A 21,860-nucleotide genomic window follows, 5' to 3' on the forward strand; every position below is an offset into this window, starting at 1 on the left:
TTAGGCCAGAATCTGCTACTTCCTATTGTTGAGATCCAGCCTCTGGATGTATTCAAAACAGTCTTTACAAATATGAATATATAATTCATGAAAATCTTTCTGGATTTTGTCTTTCAGATCAGCTGAAAGCATAGCAGAGATTGCTTTCCATTTCTCCCAGCTGAGACAGAATTTAGATGTACTGTATCTGGAGGTTCCAAAAACATTTCAGACACAAGTATTGAGAGTTTCAGATATTCCCTCTTTCTTCAACAGAGCCCTGCATGCCCCTCGGGTTTTGGAAATAATCCCCTAACCTCTTTCATGATGTAATCAGCTATTTTCCTGACCTGCTACCTCTTTTAGACCTTTTATGCCAACACATTGTAGAGAGTTCAGCAAGTGGCGCTGTGGCTTAGTTGGTCAAAGCGCCTGTCTTGTAAACAGGAGATCCTGGGTTCGAATCCCAGCAGTGCCTATTCCACAGGATGTGGGCACCACTCACTTAATCTTTTACATATGTAAATCTTTGCATGCTGAACAGTGTGCATCTGCACAAAATGAGGAAATCTAAGAAGTGATGTGCATGCCATAGCGTCTTAAAGTTCGTCTTTTGTGGCTCTGTGGCGCAATGGATAGCGCATTGGACTTCTAGATTGTGAATGGAGATATTCAAAGGTTGTGGGTTTGAGTCCCACCAGAGTCGTGCATACCCTCTATTGCTCAGATGTTTTGGAAACAATCCTCTTACCTCTAAGGGACCTCGTTCATGACGTGATCAGCTGTTTTCCTGATGTGGTACCTCTTTTAGACTTGTTTTACCAACAAAATTCACAGTATCTGGCGCTGTGGCTTAGCTGGTCAAAGCGCCTGTCTTGTAAACAGGAGATCCTGGGTTCAAATCCCAGCAGTGCCTTTGGCACAGGATATGGGAGTGCTTAACCTTTTCACATATGAAAGTCTTTGCATGACGAACTGTGTTTACCTGCACAAAACTGGAAAAACTAAGAAGTGCTGCGCATGCAACACTTCCCTGAAGTGTGTCATTTTATGGTACAATGGATAGAACTTTGGACTTCTAGGATGCGAATGGAGAAATTCCCTGGTTGTGAGTCCCACCAGAATAGTCAGTGGCCTCTTTTGCTCTGATGTCTCTGTGAGTCAGACATATGCTTAAAACTTGAATCCACAAACTACTTCAGAAGCATACCCTTCACGTTCTGCTTATTTCCCTTATTGGACACACCCAACTCAGATCACAGAGTACTCTACTAATTAGCTTAAGTCACCTATTTAAATAAGAATAGGTTGAAATCCACTGGCCTAGGCCAAAAGCTGCAACAACCTATTGTTGGCCACCTACCTAGAAAAAAAGAAGAAAAAAAAACACGCTTTCCATTTCTCCAAGCTGAAACAGCATTTAGATGTATCGTAACTGGAGGTTCCCGAAACATTTGAGACACGAGTACTGAGAGTTTCGATCCAGAAATAAATGGCTTGAGATATTCCCTTGTCCCTCAACAGAAGCCTGCACACCTTTCAGGTTTTGGAAATAATCCTGTAACTTCAAAGGGACCTATTCATGATGTAATCAGCTATTCTCTTCTTTTAGACTTTGTATACAAAAGCATCGAACCAGTGACAGTAACTGGCGCTGTGGCTTAGTTGGTCAAAGCGCCTGTCTAGTAAACAGGAGATCCTGGGTTCGAATCCCAGCAGTGCCTAATCTGTGGCTTCTAAGAGTAGTCATTTAACCTTCTCTGATGTGAAAGCTTAAAGCTTGTCTTTTGTGGCTCTGTGGCGCAATGGATAGCGCATTGGACTTCTAGATTGTGAATGGAGATATTCAAAGGTTGTGGGTTTGTCATATGGGTAATTAATAAATAAAAACGTATCGATACAAGGCCCCCACTCCAGAGCATTTTTTCACACACCGGCTTGTCTTGTGGATGTCTTGTGGATGCCATACCACCTTTGGAAGGTCAGGCTGTGCTGTCCTGTGTGTGGAGAATCAGGGTGTTCTGGTTAACCTCCACCAGCTGCATGGATGTTCCTCCCATCACCAAGCTGTTGCCCAGTACAAGCTGCCTTATCCTGCGATAGTCTTGCAGGATCAGAGACCATCTTGACAGGGCTCCCTTGCCTTTTCTTTTGGGGCTTGGGTGGACAGTGCAAAGTCTGATGAAGATGGTCTCCACCAGACGGCAACAGTCAGGCCACTGAGCAGGTGCGCTGCTTGCACCCAGCACACATCTGGTGGTGCTCTCTACACCAGGGTGAGTGGGCTTCTTCGGGACCTTGAAGCGTCCACTCAGCAGTCTCTTTCGGCATCGACTGTCATACACCACCCGTTCCTTGTCCCGGTCATCCAGGTTCTGCCAAAGAGCAATTATGGTGTTGGCTTCCTGGTTGGTCAGGCTGAGGGCTGTGTGGTCCCGGAGATCCACCAGATATTCTGCCAGCTGGTCCACATGTTGATAACCCGGGATATTTTGGTAGTCAACAGCCTATTAAAAAACACAAACATGCAATACAATTATTACATCACATCTGTCTAATGCATAATTCCATAACTGATTGTGTTATTTTCCTGTTTATCACCGTAAAGCACTGTATAGTACAAAGCAGAGAGCGCCATTCTTGACATTTTACAAAGCACCAAATAAATAAAGATGACTTGACTTGATGTGTATTTGCAGCTTACAAATGAATTTAGGCTGTACTTTTAAATGTAAAATATGTGGAAAGTCTGTATTTAAAGCACTGGATGTTAATTCATCATAATTATTCTAGTTAATTTGAAAGACATACAAAAGAGTATTATTTACCGTCTCTTCTTCATCAACATCCTGACCAGCATCCTCTGGCTCTGAAGGGAGAGTTGAAACAGATGTTTCAGACGGAACAGGTGTGACAGCAGTCCCTGAGGGTCCAGGTGATGAAGGAGACTGTGTGAGGACAAGTTTGGGGTCAGGGATCAGTGAAGGGGATGTGGAGCCCAGTACAGGTGTGGCACTGCTGGTGACCAGGGTGGAAGAACCCAGTGTCAGTGTGGAAGAGGGTGGTGACAGAACAGCCTCCGGATCTGCTATTGTGTGATCCTGGCTGATGTCACAGAAGCCCTCATCTTCATCTCGCTCCTCCACACTGAGGTCCTCAATGAGCTCTGCTGTCTGCTCAGAGTCAGGATTCATGTCCTGCAGTGCCTGACCAGTCTGCTGGAACAGATACTGCACTCCAATGAGCTCACCTGAAATAAAAACAATAAACAAACGGAAATTAAATAGAATGTTGTGTATCATATTTGATACATTAGGCTTTTGTAGTAGCTCATATAGTGTGAGAATATAGAGCTCATCGTCAAGGAGAAAAAAAACAAAACAGTTTTATTTAGAGGCCCAACACGTTTAATTATGTGGGCAAAACATGAAATGAAATGCAATACAATGATGATTGAGAGAAAAGTCTGATGATCATTTTGATATTTACATGTAACATGATTTTCTAATCAAGTGAACCCAAGCTGCTTCAGTCTAGTAACTAGTCATTAAATATTAGTAACAATATAAAAGTTATTCTTACAATTACTTTATAAAATCAGTAAAGGTTTCACAATGAAAAGAAACGTGAAGCACGAGCTGAAGGTGGACACTTTTACAATTATACTAAAAGACTATAATCAATCAGACGACAGAGGCCAGGTTTCCTAAAAATTTTTGATCATGTTGATCATTTAGAGTCCTTTAGAAACTTGCATATCAATTATGATACAATCGACTCTATAGGGTTAAATCTGACATATAGACGGAGGTTACACAGAAATTGCAAGTTGATAAAATAAAAAATATATAAAATAATTCTCACCGGTGTAACATGCAGGGGGACAAAACGTGGGGACCACTTTCCTGCCAAACAGCTTTTCATAATTGCCGTTTACACAGTGAACAAGTTCTCCTGTGTAGCTGCGCAAAGCTGATGGCTCCGATGACAGGGAAGCAGCCTCCCGGTCCTGGTTCCACCGGTGTAGACCCTCCAGCAGATAAATCTGAAAGTTCAGACTGTTTGCACTGGTCCCTGTAAATAGACACAACAGTGTTTAGGAGGTGTTAAAGGAACACACAAAAACACTTAATGCTCTTTCTTTACACATGCACAGTGTGTGTGACAAAGACAATACCTGGGATGAAACGGTTCAGGTGTAAATGAAAGGACTCGAGAGAAGTGGAGCCTCTGGCACATCTGTAGGTCTTCAGAAGCACGCCTCCCTTGTTTAGGCTCCCTGTCTCTGTATAGAGCACAACACCAGGGGGGTCTTGAATGCATTTCACATGCTTCTTCTGGACATTCCAGATGTGCTCCATCCTTTCTCGGTCCAGGAGAGGAACACCCAGGGAGTCTTTGCCCTTGCTGCTCAGGAGCTCTGTAAGCAGCCGCTCAAGGAGAAGGATGGTAGTCTCCTCTCCACAGGTCCTCCTCCGGCAATGGAGTGCCAGCTCATTCCTGGTAAGATGCTTGTTGACATCTTCATCTGTCAGCGCAGGCCAACCCTGGGATATCAACAGCTCTCTCTTTGCTTTGCGAAGTATAGAAACATCAGCCGCATCCCACTCAAAAATGCACGCTGACAGCCGTGACATGAAGATGGGATACAGCTGATGGGCATCAGTTGTACACCCCATGGCAATCCTGCGCATAAAATGCCAGATGTCCAACCGAATCATGAGATCAGGCCACCCTCTGAATCTGGTTTTCAGCTTGGTCTCACCAACATCAGTGCAGCAGCCACAGTCCACGTACAAAACAGCAGGTGGATCCACACTAGCCTGCTGGTACCTTTTCACCAGACCATCGACCATCATGTCCAGTCCTGCTCCTTCCTGTGCTGTCAGCACACTCATGAGCACCTGACCAAACTCATTGCCAACAGAGGTAAGCCAGAGTCCCGTTCCCCTTGCCGTCCCAGCCAGCTTCTTAGTGATCTGCAGTAGATGACAGGAAGCATGCAATGCAATGAAACATCACACCATCTAGAATATGATACTCATGCTCTGATAATGATATAACAGTAAACACCATAAATTAACAAAAATCCCCTGCTAACCTTTTTAGTAGAATCCATCTTCAAGACTGAACCATACGTAGATGTTATCCTTGCATGGATTTCATCCAGCCTTGTCAGGATGTCTTGGCTGTACACGGTGAGCAGCCACTTGCAACTTGGGACCACTGTAGGCTCTGGGGGTTCCTGGAATTGTATTTGCAACACCCCGGGTCGTTTGAGGAAGTCCACACATTGGGTGGTGGACCGGGCCATACGCTGGAGCCACTCCTCACTGTGGTTCTCACGCAGCTGTTTGATGACCCGCGTGGGACTGTTGCCTAGGCCACGCTCACGCAGGAGCCGAATGACTCTCATATCACAGGCATACCTTAGGAAAAGCAAAATCCACACATTCATATATTTTACGTAATTGATTTGTAAAGTATTTGCAAACATATGTGATGATGGGCTATCAACTGGATGTGGAATTAAAGTGTACTTACTTCCGCGTGAGGATGACTCGAAATTCAGAGCGATGGCCCAGATCCAGCTGTTGCAGGACAGTCTGACTCCAGGACACATGCGAGGCTTTACACTTGGTACAGATGAGGGTTTCTGTGACCATGTTGTACATCCTATCGATGTCCAGAACCTGCCGTGCCCTTTTGTGCAGACCGCCTCCAGTCAGCTGATGCTGCCCGCAGGCAGAATTGGGACAGAGAGCCTTGATCTTCCAAAGCTTGTACGGCATCCACAGCAACAGAGCATGACAAAAAAATCTGTCTGGAGCTGGAGCCTGGTTGTAAATAAGTGCTGGCTGTGGTGGGTAATACCAGAGCTGTAGGTTGTCTCGAAGCTCTGGTTTTCCCTTGGGCCCCATTTTAAAAAGCCTGCTGGCAATCCACCTGTGATCCTCTGGTGGCAAAGTGTCCGACCACAAACGATGCAGTCGAACTGCAGATGCATCTTGCAGTAATGCCCCCGAAGGAGTAGTCTGTGAAGGAAAAAGACAAAACATTTAGTCTAGCATGTCGTTTATTTAATTACCGCTTTATCTATCCAAGACTACCCTCATATAAAATAGAAAATATTGGATGTCAAAAACGTACTTAAGGTTATAGAATAAAATGTATACATTTGTTCCAATAGTTTTCAGAATTGTGTCAGCTGCTAGCACTAATTTGTGTGACTACTGAGTTGTGACAGTTAATATGCAAATTCAATTATTTTGGACCAATAAAATTTGAAATTACTTACCGAGACAACATGCAATGAAATATAATATATGTTGCATATATAACAAGAGAAAGAAACAGTCATAACTGTCCAATAATTTTAACTAATCCTAGATGGAATTATACAATACTGTTTAAAGGTCTATGTTCAGTAAGATTCTTTTTGTTTTTGAAATATGATTAAAATACAGTCAAAAACAGTAATAGTGGGAAATAATATTGCAATTTAGGATCGCCGCTTATTTGAATCTGTTTTCAAAAGTATTTACAGTTTTTTTCAATTGCTAACAAGCGCTTACCCATACTTCAGATACTTTTTCCTAAACTCTTAACACAGACTCACACCAACAAAACACAATTGGCCAAATGGATAATTTTCTTCTCAATAACACATTTTGTTACAGATTTTTATGATTGTTTACACACTAAAATAAAAATTTCCACGCAATTTGCAAAATTCTACTCCAATGAGCAAAACCCCTCCACAGATTTGCACAACATTACACACAATGTCTGTTTTACCCTTTTAGCAAAACATTACACACAGTGATTTGTAAAACTCTACACACATTTTCACACCTTAGACACAGATAAGGATTGTGAGGTTACTTCCTTGTCATTACAAAGCCCCGGATTGCCATTGACCACACTAATGAATGAATTGGATATGCACATCCATCAGGCGTGGAAGCACACATGTGCTAATTTGAAAACGCATCACTCAGGAGTGCTATAAAAGGCAGCAGGTGAGTTCACCTGTCTTCAACAAAAATGGAAGGAGCTAGAAGAAGAAGAAGAAGAAGAGTGAGAATAAGAGGGGGGCTTAAAGAGGAGATGAAGGAGGTAGAGGAAGAGGAGAAGGAGGTAGAGGAAGAGGAGAAGGAGGTAGATGAAGAGGAGAAGGAGGTAGAGGAAGAGGAGAAGGAGGTAGATGAAGAGGAGAAGGAGGTAGAGGAAGAGGAGAAGGAGGTAGAGGAAGAGGAGAAGGAGGTAGATGAAGAGGAGAAGGAGGTGGAGGAAGAGGAGAAGGAGGTAGAGGAAGAGGAGAAGGAGGTAGATGAAGAGGAGAAGGAGGTAGAGGAAGAGGAGAAGGAGGTAGAGGAAGAGGAGAAGGAGGTAGAGGAAGAGGAGGTAGATGAAGAGGAGAAGGAGGTAGAGGAAGAGGAGAAGGAGGTAGATGAAGAGGAGAAGGAGGTAGAGGAAGAGGAGAAGGAGGTAGAGGAAGAGGAGAAGGAGGTAGAGGAAGAGGAGAAGGAGGTAGATGAAGAGGAGAAGGAGGTAGAGGAAGAGGAGAAGGAGGTAGAGGAAGAGATGAAGGAGGTAGATGAAGAGGAGAAGGAGGTAGAGGAAGAGGAGAAGGAGGTAGAGGAAGAGGAGAAGGAGGTAGAGGAAGAGGTGAAGGAGGTAGATGAAGAGGAGAAGGAGGTAGAGGAAGAGGAGAAGGAGGTAGACGAAGTGGAGAAGAAGGTAGAGGAAGAGGTGGAGGTAGAGGTTTTCAAAATTGCGTGTAAACAATTGAAAAAAACTGTAAATATATACTAACTCTTCATTTCAAAATAGAACACATCTTTCTCTGCACACACTAACTTTACCAAAACACTGGAAATCTGACTCAGAATGAAATTATTCTGTCAAAGAATAACACTTGTTTTCACTTCACAAGGTACATGCAGTCAATCAAAGTACTAGGGTTTCAAAATACTGGCTATTGTATTACAAAAACTTCATAGACTTTTGTATTTCAGTTTTACAGGTATTTGCATACAAAACATGCAATCCACCATTTTTACACTAAATTTATTGGTTGGGAACTGTATGTCCACATGTACAGTATTCCAGTAAAAAGCAAATCAGTTTTTTTCCCTTTACTGTTTACCAGCCTCTCTTAGCGAAAGGCCGTGGTTGATTACATGGTCAATGAGAGTGGCACGAATTTCATCACTGACTACTGTTCTTGCAGCCTTTGGAAGCCTTTGGAAGTTCTTGCAGCCTTAGGCCTGCTCTTCTCCCTGGCCCTGCTCCTCTCACTGCACCTCTCATCTCTCACTGCACCTCTCACTGCACCTCTCACTGCACATCTCACTGCACATCTCACTGCACCTCTATCTGCACATCTCACTGCACCTCTCACTGCACATCTCACTGCACATCTCACTGCACATCTCACTGCACCTCTCACTGCACCTCTCACTGCACCTCTCACTGCACATCTCACTGCACCTCTCACTGCACCTCTCACTGCACATCTCACTGCACATCTCACTGCACATCTCACTGCACCTCTCACTGCACCTCTCACTGCACCTCTCACTGCACATCTCACTGCATCTCTCACTGCACATCTCACTGCATCTCTCACTGCACATCTCACTGCATCTCTCACTGCACATCTCACTGCACATCTCACTGCACATCTCACTGCATCTCTCACTGCATCTCTCACTGCACCTCTCACTGGGCCTGCTCTTCTCCCTGGGCCCCTTGCTCTAACTCTTCCTCGTCCAGACATTACAGTGTTTGTCTTTTTCTGTTTCCAAAAACATCACTCCTCAAAGTCCTCCTTTTAATGTATAAGTGTCAATGTAACAGAAAAAATAACCCCTGCCACTGAGTCTAAGCCAGACTGGAATCAGCTATGGTTGGCCCAATTTACCCAACATAAATCAGGTGTGTGTCAATTATTCAATTGTTTGTTTATTATCAGCTGAGATATATTGTTTTTGAACTGATATCATTGAAGAAGCCGAGGTTTTTATACTGTATCTAAGGTTTGGAATATTGTTTTTGCTATTGTGGGGTGGTGTGTGTTAACATTTGTAAATACTACAAAAACAATCCATAATTTTGTTGGGAGGTATAGCTTGTCTGTTAAGAAAATGTAAGCATTGTGGAAATGTGTTCACTGACTGCATATTGTGTGAAAACTGTATATTATTGCTCTTAATTCATTATGATAAGATTTCCTGCATACAAAATATATTTCTAAAAAGTGCACAGATGTGGAATGTGTCTTAGAATGCAATGTGGATTATGCCAGTACTTACAGAGACAGTGGTGCTTGGTGTAGGGGCACTGGACACTGCTGCGCTGGGTTGGTCAACAGCCTGAGATGTTTCCTGGAATACAAAATATGTTTCTAAAAAGTGCACAGATGTGGAATGTATCTTAGAATGCAAGTTTCTAAAAAGTGCACAGATGTGGAATTTGTCTTAGAATGCAATGTGGATTATGCCAGTACTTACAGAGACAGTGGGGCTTGGTGTAGGGGCACTGGACACTGCTGCGCTGGGTTGGTCAACAGCCTGAGATGGTCTCCTAGCCACACTCAGATTTGGCTTTGCAGCAGCAATGTGGGACCCACCAAATCTTGGTTTGGTAAACTAAAAAAGGGCAAAACAATTTCAATGAAAAGACAAATTGAATTGTAACAGCACATTGGCCAAAAATATAATAAAATGTAAAATGAGAAAATATCTATTGATCCTATCATTCATTATATAACTAAAGGACCTGCTTTCTTTCTTTAACTTATTTTTTTGTCTGTGTATTACCACACTCTACTACTTATACAGATTGAAATAAGCACCATTAGAATAGAAAAATGTGTGGGAAGGTATTGCTAGAATGTGAGTATATAGTAATTTAACAAGTACCTTTTAAAAATGACTTAAAATCAAAAATAGTTTGCACATAGTTTGTAAGAGAAAGCGTTTATTAACAGTAATGAAGGTTACCCTTGAAATGGCAACAAAGCAGATTCATGATGACTTAATTAATAATACGTGTATAATTAATTGTGCATAAGTGGAATGTTACCTGAGAAATACAGAATGAAAGACGTAGCTTCAGTAGCCAGTTGGAAAAATCAAGAGAGATGCCATGAAGGACGCGAGTGTCCTTTAACCCATAATGGCAAAGCCCAATTAGAGAGGAAGAGGAGAATGCAAGAGCAGAGCCCAGAGAAGAAAGAGAGATCACATAGGTTACATTGTTCTTTCACCATTTTACTTGATCTAAACCAACCTGAGACAGTGAAACTGACCAATAAGCAGACTACAGCCGCCCCTGTACAAGGTGTCACAGCTGGCAGGTAGGTGTAAAAACATACCAGCCATTTCCACTGAACTAAAACCTTTATACTAAACGTATATTAAAACTGCAATTATATATATATAAAAAAAATGTTATTACCTTTGACAAACTTGGTATAATTTTAGAAGTAGGCTGGGGTGGGAGCTGACGCTGACTCTGCGCCATGACCTCCTGTGCTGGTCCAGTAGCGGCAGACCGTTGTTCAACAACCCTTGGTGCTTGTCCAGTAGAGGCTGTGGCCTGCTTAAGACAACCACAAAAATACATAGGCTACAATAATTGTTGAACGAGAAGAATTTGTTCAGTAAATTATACATATTTAAAAAAAATACAAGTTACATCTTTACATTGTTACCTTTTGAGTGTGAAAACCACATATGCACTTTGGGACCGCTCCGAGCAAGGTTGTCTGGCCGCGAGACTGCATCGGACATCTTTCAATCTGTAAACATTATCACACATATAACATAGAATACATGCATTTCTAACTTATCAGTATGAATGCCACATTAATTTATTGTAGTCTGTCATTTATTTTTATTCATGTTCTTTGAAGGGGAGATACAAACTGTAAAATTAGAGATAAAGAGTGAGTAAAGTTTGTATCCTCCTTTAAAAGAACAAGAGAGGAACATTTCACACCTTCAAAAAAACATCCATTCACTCAACATCCCCACCCCCACTGCCTCAAATCTCTGAATCTCCCAGTGCAAAAAAAAAAGGTTTTTTTTTTTTACATAAATAAACATAAATCTCAAATACCTGCAACATTATCTACATACATATCTATAAATAATGATGACATTGAATTAAATGATTAGGATTACAATTATTACATCATGCAAAGGTGACAAAAGCACACTCACCCTTTGGTACACGTCATGCCACTTTTTCTGTCGAGGAGCTGGCCTGTTACCCTCATTTGATGGCCAAACTCCTGTGCTGGCAAACTTTTTTAGCCTTGCAATCCAGTCAGTATCTGACATGGCTTTATGGGATTTTTTTCCAGACATTTTTTTGTTGGGGGGCTAACGGTTAGGTTATATCGTTTTGAACAAAACTACTATAATACAAATTATTTCTTTAAAAAAAGCACACATGATATTTACAATTATAATATATACAATTATATACAAATATAGAATTACATTGTCCGAAAATAAAGTTAAAGTTACCGAAAAATAAGTTTCGCAGTCCTCCGTTAAAATGATGATGCCTGACCTCCGTGACAGTGATGCTCGACGTCTGAACTTTTTGACCTCTGACACGCCCCTCAGGATATGTCATTACTTCGTACACCTTCGGCTCAGTTCGGCAACTTGATTGACACTCGGCTAGCTTCCTGACTCCTCCTCCTAGCAGTGCTAAGCGTAAACGTGCCATCGACATTTCCTTGTACTCTGATTGGTCAAATGTCGAAAATGATAAGGAAAAAGTCAAGAATGGCGCTCTCTGATTGGCTGCAAATGTTATAATGTCGAGAATGGCGCTCTCTAATTGGCTGCAAATGTTATAGCGCGTCGACGTGATTGGCTGTGGCGTTCAACATTGTTCAACATTATCCCCATTTTGACGGACTATCCTTCGGCAGCTGGCGTTCAAGTCCCAGTCTCCCCTGTAGGCGTGGGTTGGAGTCCCACTTCTGACAAACCTAACCTTTGACTCTGAAGCTAGAGTCTTTAACCCTCTGGCAAGTTTATCCAGAAATGCAGTAATGTTGACAAAGCACTGCAATTCAGTTCATGCTAGAATTAAGAGAGGAACATTTCACACCTTAAAAATATCCATTCACTCAACATCCCTCATTTGATGGCCAAACTCCTGTGCTGGCAAACTTTTTTAGCCTTGCAATCCAGTCAGTATCTGACATGGCTTGATGGGATTTTTTTCCAGACATTTTTTTTGTTGGGGGGCTAACGGTTAAGTTATATCGAACAAAACTACTATCAATAAAAATGATTTCTTAAAAAAAAGCACACACGATATTTACAATTATAATATATATACAATTATTTACAAATATAAAATATATATATTGACACTTGGCTAGCTTCCTGACTCCTCCTCCTAGCAAGGCCGGCGCTATGGGCGGGCCTTAGGGGGCCGGGCCCGCCTAGAGAGCTCCTGTGCCACCCCTCCATCCAATTTGCATTTAATAAATTATTTTAATAATAATAATAATAATTTACGTGCAGTATTTATATATTTATTGATGTGTATTTAAGTGCAATGTTTGACTTATAGGCTAATCTTATAAAAAAAAACTCCCGGAAGTTTGACTGATTGTTTACAAAAAAGGGGTTTCCCGCTGAGCCGCTCTGACCGCAGCATCTCGGTAAAGTTATAGCGACGCGACGTGCTCGGTTTTGCCTATTCAGAAACGAATGGAAAGAGAAACTCATGAGATTCCAATCCCAAAAACGTCGACTTCAGCTGTATTTAGAACGTGAGTAGGACAGTTGGTTTTATTACTCTTCGTAAGTTGCACCAGACGTGGTGTAAATTATGCATTTGACACTGATATGCAATATGTGTGTGAGTGTGTCGTAGTTGATTATGCATGGTTGATTTAATACTTAACTTGAGATTTGTGACTATTTGGCTGTTATTATAGGAAGTTGGCTTATAGCATGCTGTGTTCACGGAACAATTCAGACAAGATTCATTAGTTAACATTAGTTAATGACTAACATGAACTAACCATGAGCGATACATTTGTTACTGTATTTGTTAATGTTAGTTAATAAAAATACAGCTGTTCATTGTTTGTTCATGTTAGTTCACAGCCTATAGGCTATAACTGTAACATGATATCTCATGATAGCCGAAATATGATTGGGCAATAGGCTAATTATAGTTAGGATATTGAAATCGGTGTGAAACTGTTGTAGCTAGTGTTGCCACCCGTCCCGGTTTTTCCGGGATTGTTCTTCTTTTTAACAACCTGTCCCGGGAAATTTATAAACTCTCCCTGATATACAAAAGGCTCATAAGAATTATTATATACAAAAGGCTCAAAAAAATTTCAAAAGGCTATGTGAATATGTCCCGGTTTTCGAAAGGCAACGAAGAATATGTCCCGGTTTTCGAAAGTCTACGTGAATATACGTTCAAACAGCGCGCACGGCAGAGAGGTAGAGAGCGCGAGACCTTGCGTGCATGAAGCGCATGTAAGCACCCCCCCCCACAATTTATTTGTTTGTCATAATTAGCCCCCCCCCAAGAATATTAAATGCCCGTCCATTGATTTGTTTCTGCCGCCGGCTCTGCCTCCTAGCGGTGTTAAGCGTAAACGTGCCATCAACATTTCCTTGTACTCTGATTGGTCAAATGTCGAAAATGTTAAGGAATAAGTCAAGAATGGCCCCCTCTGATTGGCTGAAAATGTTATAATGTCAAGAATGGCGCTCTCTAATTGGCTGCAAATGTTATAGCGCGTCGACATGATTGGCTGTGGCGTTCAACATTATCCCCCTTTTGACGGACTATCCTTCGGCAGCTGGCGTTCAGGTCGCAGTCTCCATTGGAGGTGTGGGTTTGAATCCCACTTCTGACAAACCTAACCTTTGGCTGCTCAAGCTAGAGTCTTTAACCCTCTGGCAAGTTTATCCAGAAATGCAGTAATGTTGACAAAGCACTGCAATTCAGTTCATGCTAGAATTAACCAAACATTAAAGTAACAAAAACCACCCACAGTTTCCTCCCAGTTTCGAACTGGGGACCTTCTGCGTGTGAAGGGAACGTGATAACCATTACACTATGGAAACACATCTTCAGGATTCAGACATAAATCATTAGGTGCACGCTTTTTAAAAAGCGTATAAAGGAAATGAGCGCTACACCCACCTAGCGTGGCAAACAGTTTAAATCTTCTGTCAGAAGACAACTGCTGTTTCTGCTCAGTTTCGAACCAAGGACCTTACGCACGTTAGGCGAACGTGATGACCACTACACTACAGAAACCTGTTGATCAGGTCATTAGGCATGGCAGTCTGCCTACAGCTCCTTGGTACGATGGCCTTCACCTGTCTCAAAGGTAAGGGTTTTGTAGCGAATTGCAGCATTTATGTCTAAAGTGCCTCCACTTGGGAGATCCAGTCCTTTACTGCTGCCAAAAGACCGGTACAAAAGTTTTGCTCCAGCAAACAAGTTACAGGAGGAGCTGGCCAGGGTCCCCAGACAACTGTTTTAATGACAGCTTGAGCAAAATGCAACGTGTTGGCCAGGAATCGAACCCGGGTCAAATGCTTAGAAGGCAGATATTCTCACCACTATACCACCAACGCAAGACCATTGGGTGTAGGCTTAAAAAAATTGCATGAACTTATTGACCTGACCTACCAGGCACCATATTAAAAAAGAGGTCTCTAATATAATAATGTAACACGTTTTATACAGACACTTCATATTTAAATGGTATTAGATTATTTTTTGGATTCTCTGGCTTCTGTGAAGCGTTGAGGTAAAATGATGCATGACGCCGTTCCTGGAAATCGCGCTGTCGGGGACAACTACCTGTCTCTGCAACTCCTCTTTAGTATAGTGTAAAGTATCTCCGCCTGTCACGCTATAGTCTGGGGTTCGATTCCCTGATGGAGAGATCCAGTTCTTTACTGCTGCCAAAAGACATTAACAAAAGTTTTGCTCCATCAAACAAGTTACAGGAGAAGTTGGCAAGGGGCCCGGACGACTGTTCTAAAGACAGCTTGAGAAAAATGCAATTCGTTGGGCGGGAATTGAACCCATACAGCAAGAATGGACAGACCCAGGAATTGAACCCATACAGGAAGAATTCTCATAATCAAGGTATTTAATTTAAAAATGTGAGACTTTTTATACAGACACTTCATATTTAAATGGTATTAGATTATTTTTTTTGGATTCACTGGCTTCTGTGAAGCGTTGAGCTAATATGACGCTGTTCCTGGAAATGGGAAGGCTGTTTGTAGCGAGCTGTAGTCGCGCTGATCGGGGGTGACAACCTGTCTCTGCAACTCCTTGTTAGTATATTGGAAAGTATCTCCGCCTGTCAAGCGTAAGACCGGGGTTCGATTCCCCGACGGGGAGATCCAGTCCTTTACTGCTGCCAAAAGACAAGTACAAAAGTTTTGCTGCAGCAAACGAGTTACTGGAGGAGCTGACAGGGTCCCCAGACAACTGTTTTAACGACAGCTTGAGCAAAATGCAATGCGTTGGCAGGTAATCGAACCCAGGTCAACTGCTTGGAAGGCAGCTATGCTCACCACTATACCGCAAGACTGTTGGATGTAGGCTGGAAGCCCTGTTGTGTGGTCAGCAAAGAAATTTTGCAATACATTAGCAGCTGGCAGGTGCAGATGAACTGAAACTCTCTTTGTTTGGACCTGGCACTTAAAAAAAATTGCATGAACTTATTGACTTGACCTACCAGGCTCCATATTAAAAAACAAATTTTTAATAATGTAACACGTTTTATACAGACACTTCATATTTGACACATGACGCCGTTCCTGGAAGTCGCGCTGATCAGGTACATCTACCGGTCTCTACAACTCCTCGTTAGTATAGTCGAGGTATAGTATAGTAGTATAGTATAGTATTTTTAGAAGATGGCTCCTTCCCATAATCTGCCCTGCAAGCAGTGTGACAGTCTGTAAATTCCACAAACAACAGTATAGAGGTCATTCGGCATGGCAGTCTGCCTACAGCTCCTTGGTAGGATGGCCTTCATCTGTCTCAAAAGTAAGGGTTTTGTAGCGAATTGCAGCATTTATATTTAAAATGCCTCCACTTGTTTCCGCCGGGTTTTGAACTGAGAACTTTTCACGTATAAAGCGAACATGATAACCACTACACTACGGAAACTTGATTTGTATGTCAGTCCCACCTCTTCTAGGGTACGCTTGTTCAAAAGCAAATTAAACTATAGACTGCCCAGTGTTTTTAACATGGCAAAAGCTGCTAATTTTGTTGGCAGACCAAACATTTTTTTATTACTGTACAGGAAACCTCAATGGTCATTTGTTTTATTTTTGTCCTTTTCTAAAGAGATTGAACCACAAACATCCCTGCAAGTGTACTGACCTGCTCAACAGAAAATCGCATATGAAATTTTTACAAAAACCACCCACAGTTTCCGCCCAGTTTCGAACCTTCGCGTGTGAGGCGAACAGTCTGCCTACAGCTCCTTGGTACGATGGCCTTCAACTGTCTCAAAAGTAAGGATTTGTAGCGAATTGCAGCATTTATATTTAAAATGCCTCCACTTGTTTCCGGCCAGTTTTGAACTGAGGACCTTTCGCGACGGGAGTCGAAAATGGTTAAGCTTAACTTCCCTTAACTTTTCCCATTCATTCTCTATGGTAGTGCTTAACACTACGGATGCAATATACCTTTGGCCACACGTAGACTTCCTGGCGCTGTTCCGCTTTTCCGTGGCGGGGAGTTTAAATAGCATAGTGTCATCTGTCAGTCATTCGCAGTGGAGGAGGGGAGACCCGTTTTACGAACGGAGAGATATTTGTTTACCGACTTGTCAGCAAACTTGTTTTGTTTTGTTGCTGTCTAAACTACCTGCAGACAGATTTTCCCTCAGGTGACCGCATATACATTATTATTCAAATATTTTATAATTTAAATTGCATGTATATTGTCATGTAATCGTATTGTTATCGTGTTGAATGGATTGTGACGATAAGAAACAGTAAACTCCTCGTTGTGAATACAGCTGTTATTTTATAAGAGTATCTTTGTTTGTAAAGGTGAATGTTTCATCCTAATCTCTCACTATGCTTAAAATATATGTTAACAGTGCAGTAAGATGTAATGTGCAGTAGTATGGAGGACCAAACTTGCAATTAAAAATGAATAAACGACTTGATAAAATAAAGATGATTCATTTTAATCAAATGTATTTTTGTATATTTTTCCCCTAATTTATAATTTTTTGCTTTTATATTTTAATGTATTTGTATTATTTTTAATTGTATTTATTTATTATTTTATTTATTTGTTTGTTCCATTTATTCTTATATTTATTTATGCATTCATTTATTTGTATATTTATTTATTCCAATATGTATTTATTTCCAGATTTATTTATTTTAATCTTTATTTATTTTTATTTTTATTTCTTTATTTTTATATCTATTCTTAGATTTTTTTGATGTGCATGATAATTAGGTTGGTTGGTCTTGCTTACCAAATATAAATATTAATTAACAAATAAATAAAAGCAGAAAATAAATTAAGGGAAATAATACAAAAATTAGTTTGATAAAGAATAAATCATATTTATTTTATCAAGTCGTTTATTCCTTTATTTATTTTCCTATTATCAAATTTATCTTTTTATTTGTTTACATGTTTATTTATTAATTTAATTTCTGCGGCTTTGGTCCTCCTATAATGTAATTAATATCAGACACACACATATATTACATTTAAATTACAAACAAATATATATATGTGTACAATTTAATGGTATAATTTAACATTTTTAATTAGTTAACTTGTTAACTTTTTATATATACATATATACATTTTTAAAGCAATTTAAATAATGAATATTAAATAATGCAAATTTAATAAACAGTACGTGCTCTAAGGCTGCATTTATTCAGTTAAGAAACAGTAATATTATGGAATATTATAGCATTGTAAAATAACTCTTTTATATATATCACTGATGCTTTAGTATTAACTGTCTTATTTCATTTTGTTACTGTAAGTATTTAAATGCTTATGCTGAGACACTAATGAATACATTCTGATTTCAGAACAGCATCATGAAGAAAACAGTGTTCTTCCCAGGGAAAGTCAAAGTGTCTTTCAGGAAAGGCCCATCAGGCCATTTACGCCGGGACCCATCAGAAGAGGCAAAAAGAATTAAAGACAACCCTTCACTGCAGGACAAGTCAACACCTCAAAGAGAAGATCTGGTCAAGTTGAACGCCCGTTCTGTTGTGTTACATAGAGGAGGGGATGTCTCTGACAAGCAAGACGTGTTGGGAGAATGCATTCTTCAGTTCGGCAAGTACAAGGGCAAGTCTTTCAAGTGGTTATTAGAGAATGATGGCAGCTATGCTTTGTACCTGTCCGATAAGGTTGAGGAAGAAGAACAGGCTGGGCAGTTCAACCCAGAGGGTCCATGCAAGGATAGCCTCATTTCCTTTCTTGAGTATTCAAGAAGCTTCAAGGAAATTGAAGATCTTAAACAGTATCTGTCTCAAAGGCCAGACGCAGTGCCAGTTTTGACAGAGGATGACAATACTGTTGGATTTGGATCCAGAGCACAAGACACTTGGAGGAAGATTTGGGATACCAGAGCAGACGGATATGCTTTCTTTATAATGAGGCAGGAGTGTGTGCCAGGCAGCAAAATGTACAATTTGCAGCAGTATCTTTTAAAACAGCAGCAAAAACAGATGACCAAAAACACTCCTCCGATGCCCTCACAATCAGTTTCCGCTGCAAGACCACCTGTTCCTTCCATTACTGACTCTGATCAGCCTGGTGAGTTAATAAAATTCATGCAAATTTGCTTATATTTATTCTTAAAGCCTGCCTACCTACTGATGCATTTGTTATATTTTATAGTAATGGAGGAGGATGAAGAACTGGAGAGGATGATGCTGAGTATTTCTCCAACAAAATATCTCACACAGCTGAGTAAGTAAATCAAGTATCGTGTCATGTGTGTTATATATACCCATGTCAAATTCTTATAAAATTGGTATAAAATTGTACATACTGGAGAGAAACCATTCAAATTATAATGCTTAATTTTTAGGATCATCTGCAGCCACAGGATCCACAGTCTTATCTACAACAGGTTACTTTACACATCAGTTTTGGAGGCTTATTCGGTTACATACAGACTTATCTTACATTTCTGTTTTTTAATTATCTTATTTGTTGTTTTGGCACTGTTCTTGCCTGTTCTAAAACACATGTTCTTTTGTTCTAACTACTGTTAAGGTTTGAATATACCAGTGGTGAGGGTGAGTGCACTTCATGAATTGTATGCATGCTATTTAAACTGTTTTTATTTGTTGTGAAAAAGTGGACTGTTTACTTACAGACATTTGAACATTATCAGAATGTGCATTACTAGAATAAATAACAAAATACATAGAATAAAATAATAAATAATGATTAGTCATTTAATGTAGTCAAGACAATCAAATACATATCATGTACATTCAGTGTTTTAATATGTTTTTAATTTCCTCCCTGTGCTTTTCCTTGCAGCTCTGCCGCAGCCTCCATCAACATCAGCTCCTGTGTGTAGGCCTTCTACACAGGGTGAAGGCTTTATACCACCTCAAGCAGCACAATCAGCACCTACACCTGCACCAATGCCGTCTGCACTGACTGAAACCCCTGTTCCCAGTTACTTGAACAAAAAAAGTAAAGACAGTTAAACACACGACCATTAAATGTGTTATACACGCATATATATATATATATATATATATATATATATATATATATATATATATATATGCATTTATTTCCTTTGCTTTGTGTTCCGTGCCGTTCTGCCACAGCCTTCACCACCATCACATGCAGTCTCTAGTTCTCCCAATCCACCAGCTCCTGTGTGTAGACCTTCTTCACAGACTGATGGCTCTGTACCACCTCCTGCAGCACAATCAGCACCTACAGCTCCTTCATCAATGACGTCTGCACAGACGGAAGCACCTGTTACTAGCTACTTGCAAGATATTAGCCACTGGAACTGCTCTCTTCATCAAAGAATTTGGATGAAAACAGAGATGGAGTCCATGGGGCTCTGGCCAGGATCACACCCAGTAAGACACCTAATGAATATGGTCTCCTTGTGGCGCTATCCACCTCAGCCTGAGCTTATAGACACAAACATGGGCCTTCCGTCACCAAAGTACTTCCAGCTCCATCCCTTTTTCATTTGGAAACCTGAGCACAGTATAAATGAAAGGCTTAGAAACAACTACATCCTGCCCTGACTCTACAGCTGTCCAAATCCTCATGTTGTGTCCTCAGGTGTGGGAAGACCCCGAGTGATCCTTGGCACTAGTGGGCAATATTACATCCTTGCTTCACGTCTGTGCTGTAAGGCATGTAAAAAATACTGGTTCGCTGATAAACCTCAGTGGGTGGACATGCTACCACAGCAATTCAGAAACATCTTGCCAACCTTCCTCACTCATAAGAAGGCAATCTGTAAAACTGTGATGGATGAACTGAGGCGCTCTGGAAAATCCCCTAATGACAAGGCCAACCAGCTGTCTGAGTTGCTTCACCTTAAGTTTGAAAGAGCCCACCTTGCATACCTTCTCATTGTGCAGAACGTCAGGGATGCTGAAGCAGGGCTGTATGGCCAGAAAACCATCACAGGAGCATTGAGGAAGGATGACACACCTGCTTCGTTTGGGGGTTACGAAGATACTGATGGGTGGCATGGGGTGTCTGTGTCTGCACATTATCTGGTGGAGTGCCTGCTTCAGGAATATCACCGGCAAGAGGCAGCTCTCACTCAGCTCCTTCAAGGAACTTTTGGACAGGTGTTCAGATCAGATCACACACGCAAAGTTGCTAGAAAAGTGACCCTCTCGTCTGGCACAATGTCATCCTACGCTGTGATGAACGAGAACTGGATGATCCTGTCCTGGGTGATGCTGCAGTCTGAGAGTGAGCAATCCTTGAGGTCAATGTACTGTGGGATGGCCAATCGCTACAGTGCTGCTAGCATACCCAAGGCCAAGTACCAGTGGGTGGAAAGGTAAGAATAATCACATCTCATCACACATCACATCAAGATGTGTAAGCAAAGGTAATGAATACATTAAAATTAAAATGTATTTCCCTTTTATGTACTTAGGGACTGCTGTGCTGCTTTCAGAGTGATGGACCCAGGACCCTATGAGCACCAGCAGTGGGAAGCTTGGAGGACCACTGAAGCTACTGTGGCAGAGGTTACATCAGAAAACCTCAAGAATGTAAATGCCGCTTGCCATAAGTACAATGAGGACATGGTGGTTAAACTAGACTTGTTTCACTGTATGCGGCGATTCACCAGGGAATGTGTTTCGGAGCACCATCCTCTGTATAGCTCGTTCTGCCAGTTCCTCTCTTCTGCCGTAGTAGATCAGAGTGACCTGGAGAAACTGAGGAACGCATACAAGTTCTGTGGAATTGAGCCTGCTAATCCCACAAAGCAGCACATCAGAGCGCACTGCAGGACAAAAGTGCCACATCCTAGAGAGCTGGTCCAAAGAGTGGAAGAAGTACTTCACCATTTCCATCTTGCAAAGGATCCCAACAACATCTTCCTTTTTAAACCCTCGATGCTAAAATTGTGGTACAACTGAATCATGTCAAGGGTGAAGGAGCTGCTGTGCCCATCTGGATCCCTGTCAGAGGCACTTCACAGCAAGAGGGGTTTCATTTCCAACAGGCTCAGTGAGTAACGGGTAATCGCGTCTCTCCTGAGCTGTTCCAGGCGCAGGGTATGACTGGTGTCGCACGCTGGAATTATCAGCCGCTGGTGG

At 41.3% G+C, this 21,860-nt stretch overlaps 4 non-coding genes across 4 annotated transcripts; all 4 read left to right on the forward strand.

Moving 5' to 3' along the window:
* Positions 1-383: 383 nt before the first annotated feature.
* On the forward strand, positions 384-457 carry trnat-ugu (transfer RNA threonine (anticodon UGU)). The gene has a single exon. It is a non-coding gene; the product is annotated as a tRNA-Thr (tRNA).
* A 139-nt stretch (positions 458-596) lies between these two features.
* Positions 597-685, forward strand: trnar-ucu (transfer RNA arginine (anticodon UCU)). The gene is given in 2 exon segments: positions 597-633; positions 650-685. It is a non-coding gene; the product is annotated as a tRNA-Arg (tRNA).
* A 136-nt stretch (positions 686-821) lies between these two features.
* trnat-ugu (transfer RNA threonine (anticodon UGU)) lies at positions 822-895 on the forward strand. The gene has a single exon. It is a non-coding gene; the product is annotated as a tRNA-Thr (tRNA).
* Positions 896-1,629: 734 nt separating this feature from the next.
* Positions 1,630-1,703, forward strand: trnat-agu (transfer RNA threonine (anticodon AGU)). The gene has a single exon. It is a non-coding gene; the product is annotated as a tRNA-Thr (tRNA).
* The last annotated feature ends 20,157 nt before the right edge of the window (positions 1,704-21,860 follow it).

This window comes from Siphateles boraxobius, unplaced genomic scaffold (genome assembly GCF_051911475.1).
Source record: "Siphateles boraxobius isolate OS27281-9 unplaced genomic scaffold, OSU_SipBor_1 6, whole genome shotgun sequence".
Lineage (NCBI taxonomy): Eukaryota > Metazoa > Chordata > Actinopteri > Cypriniformes > Leuciscidae > Siphateles > Siphateles boraxobius.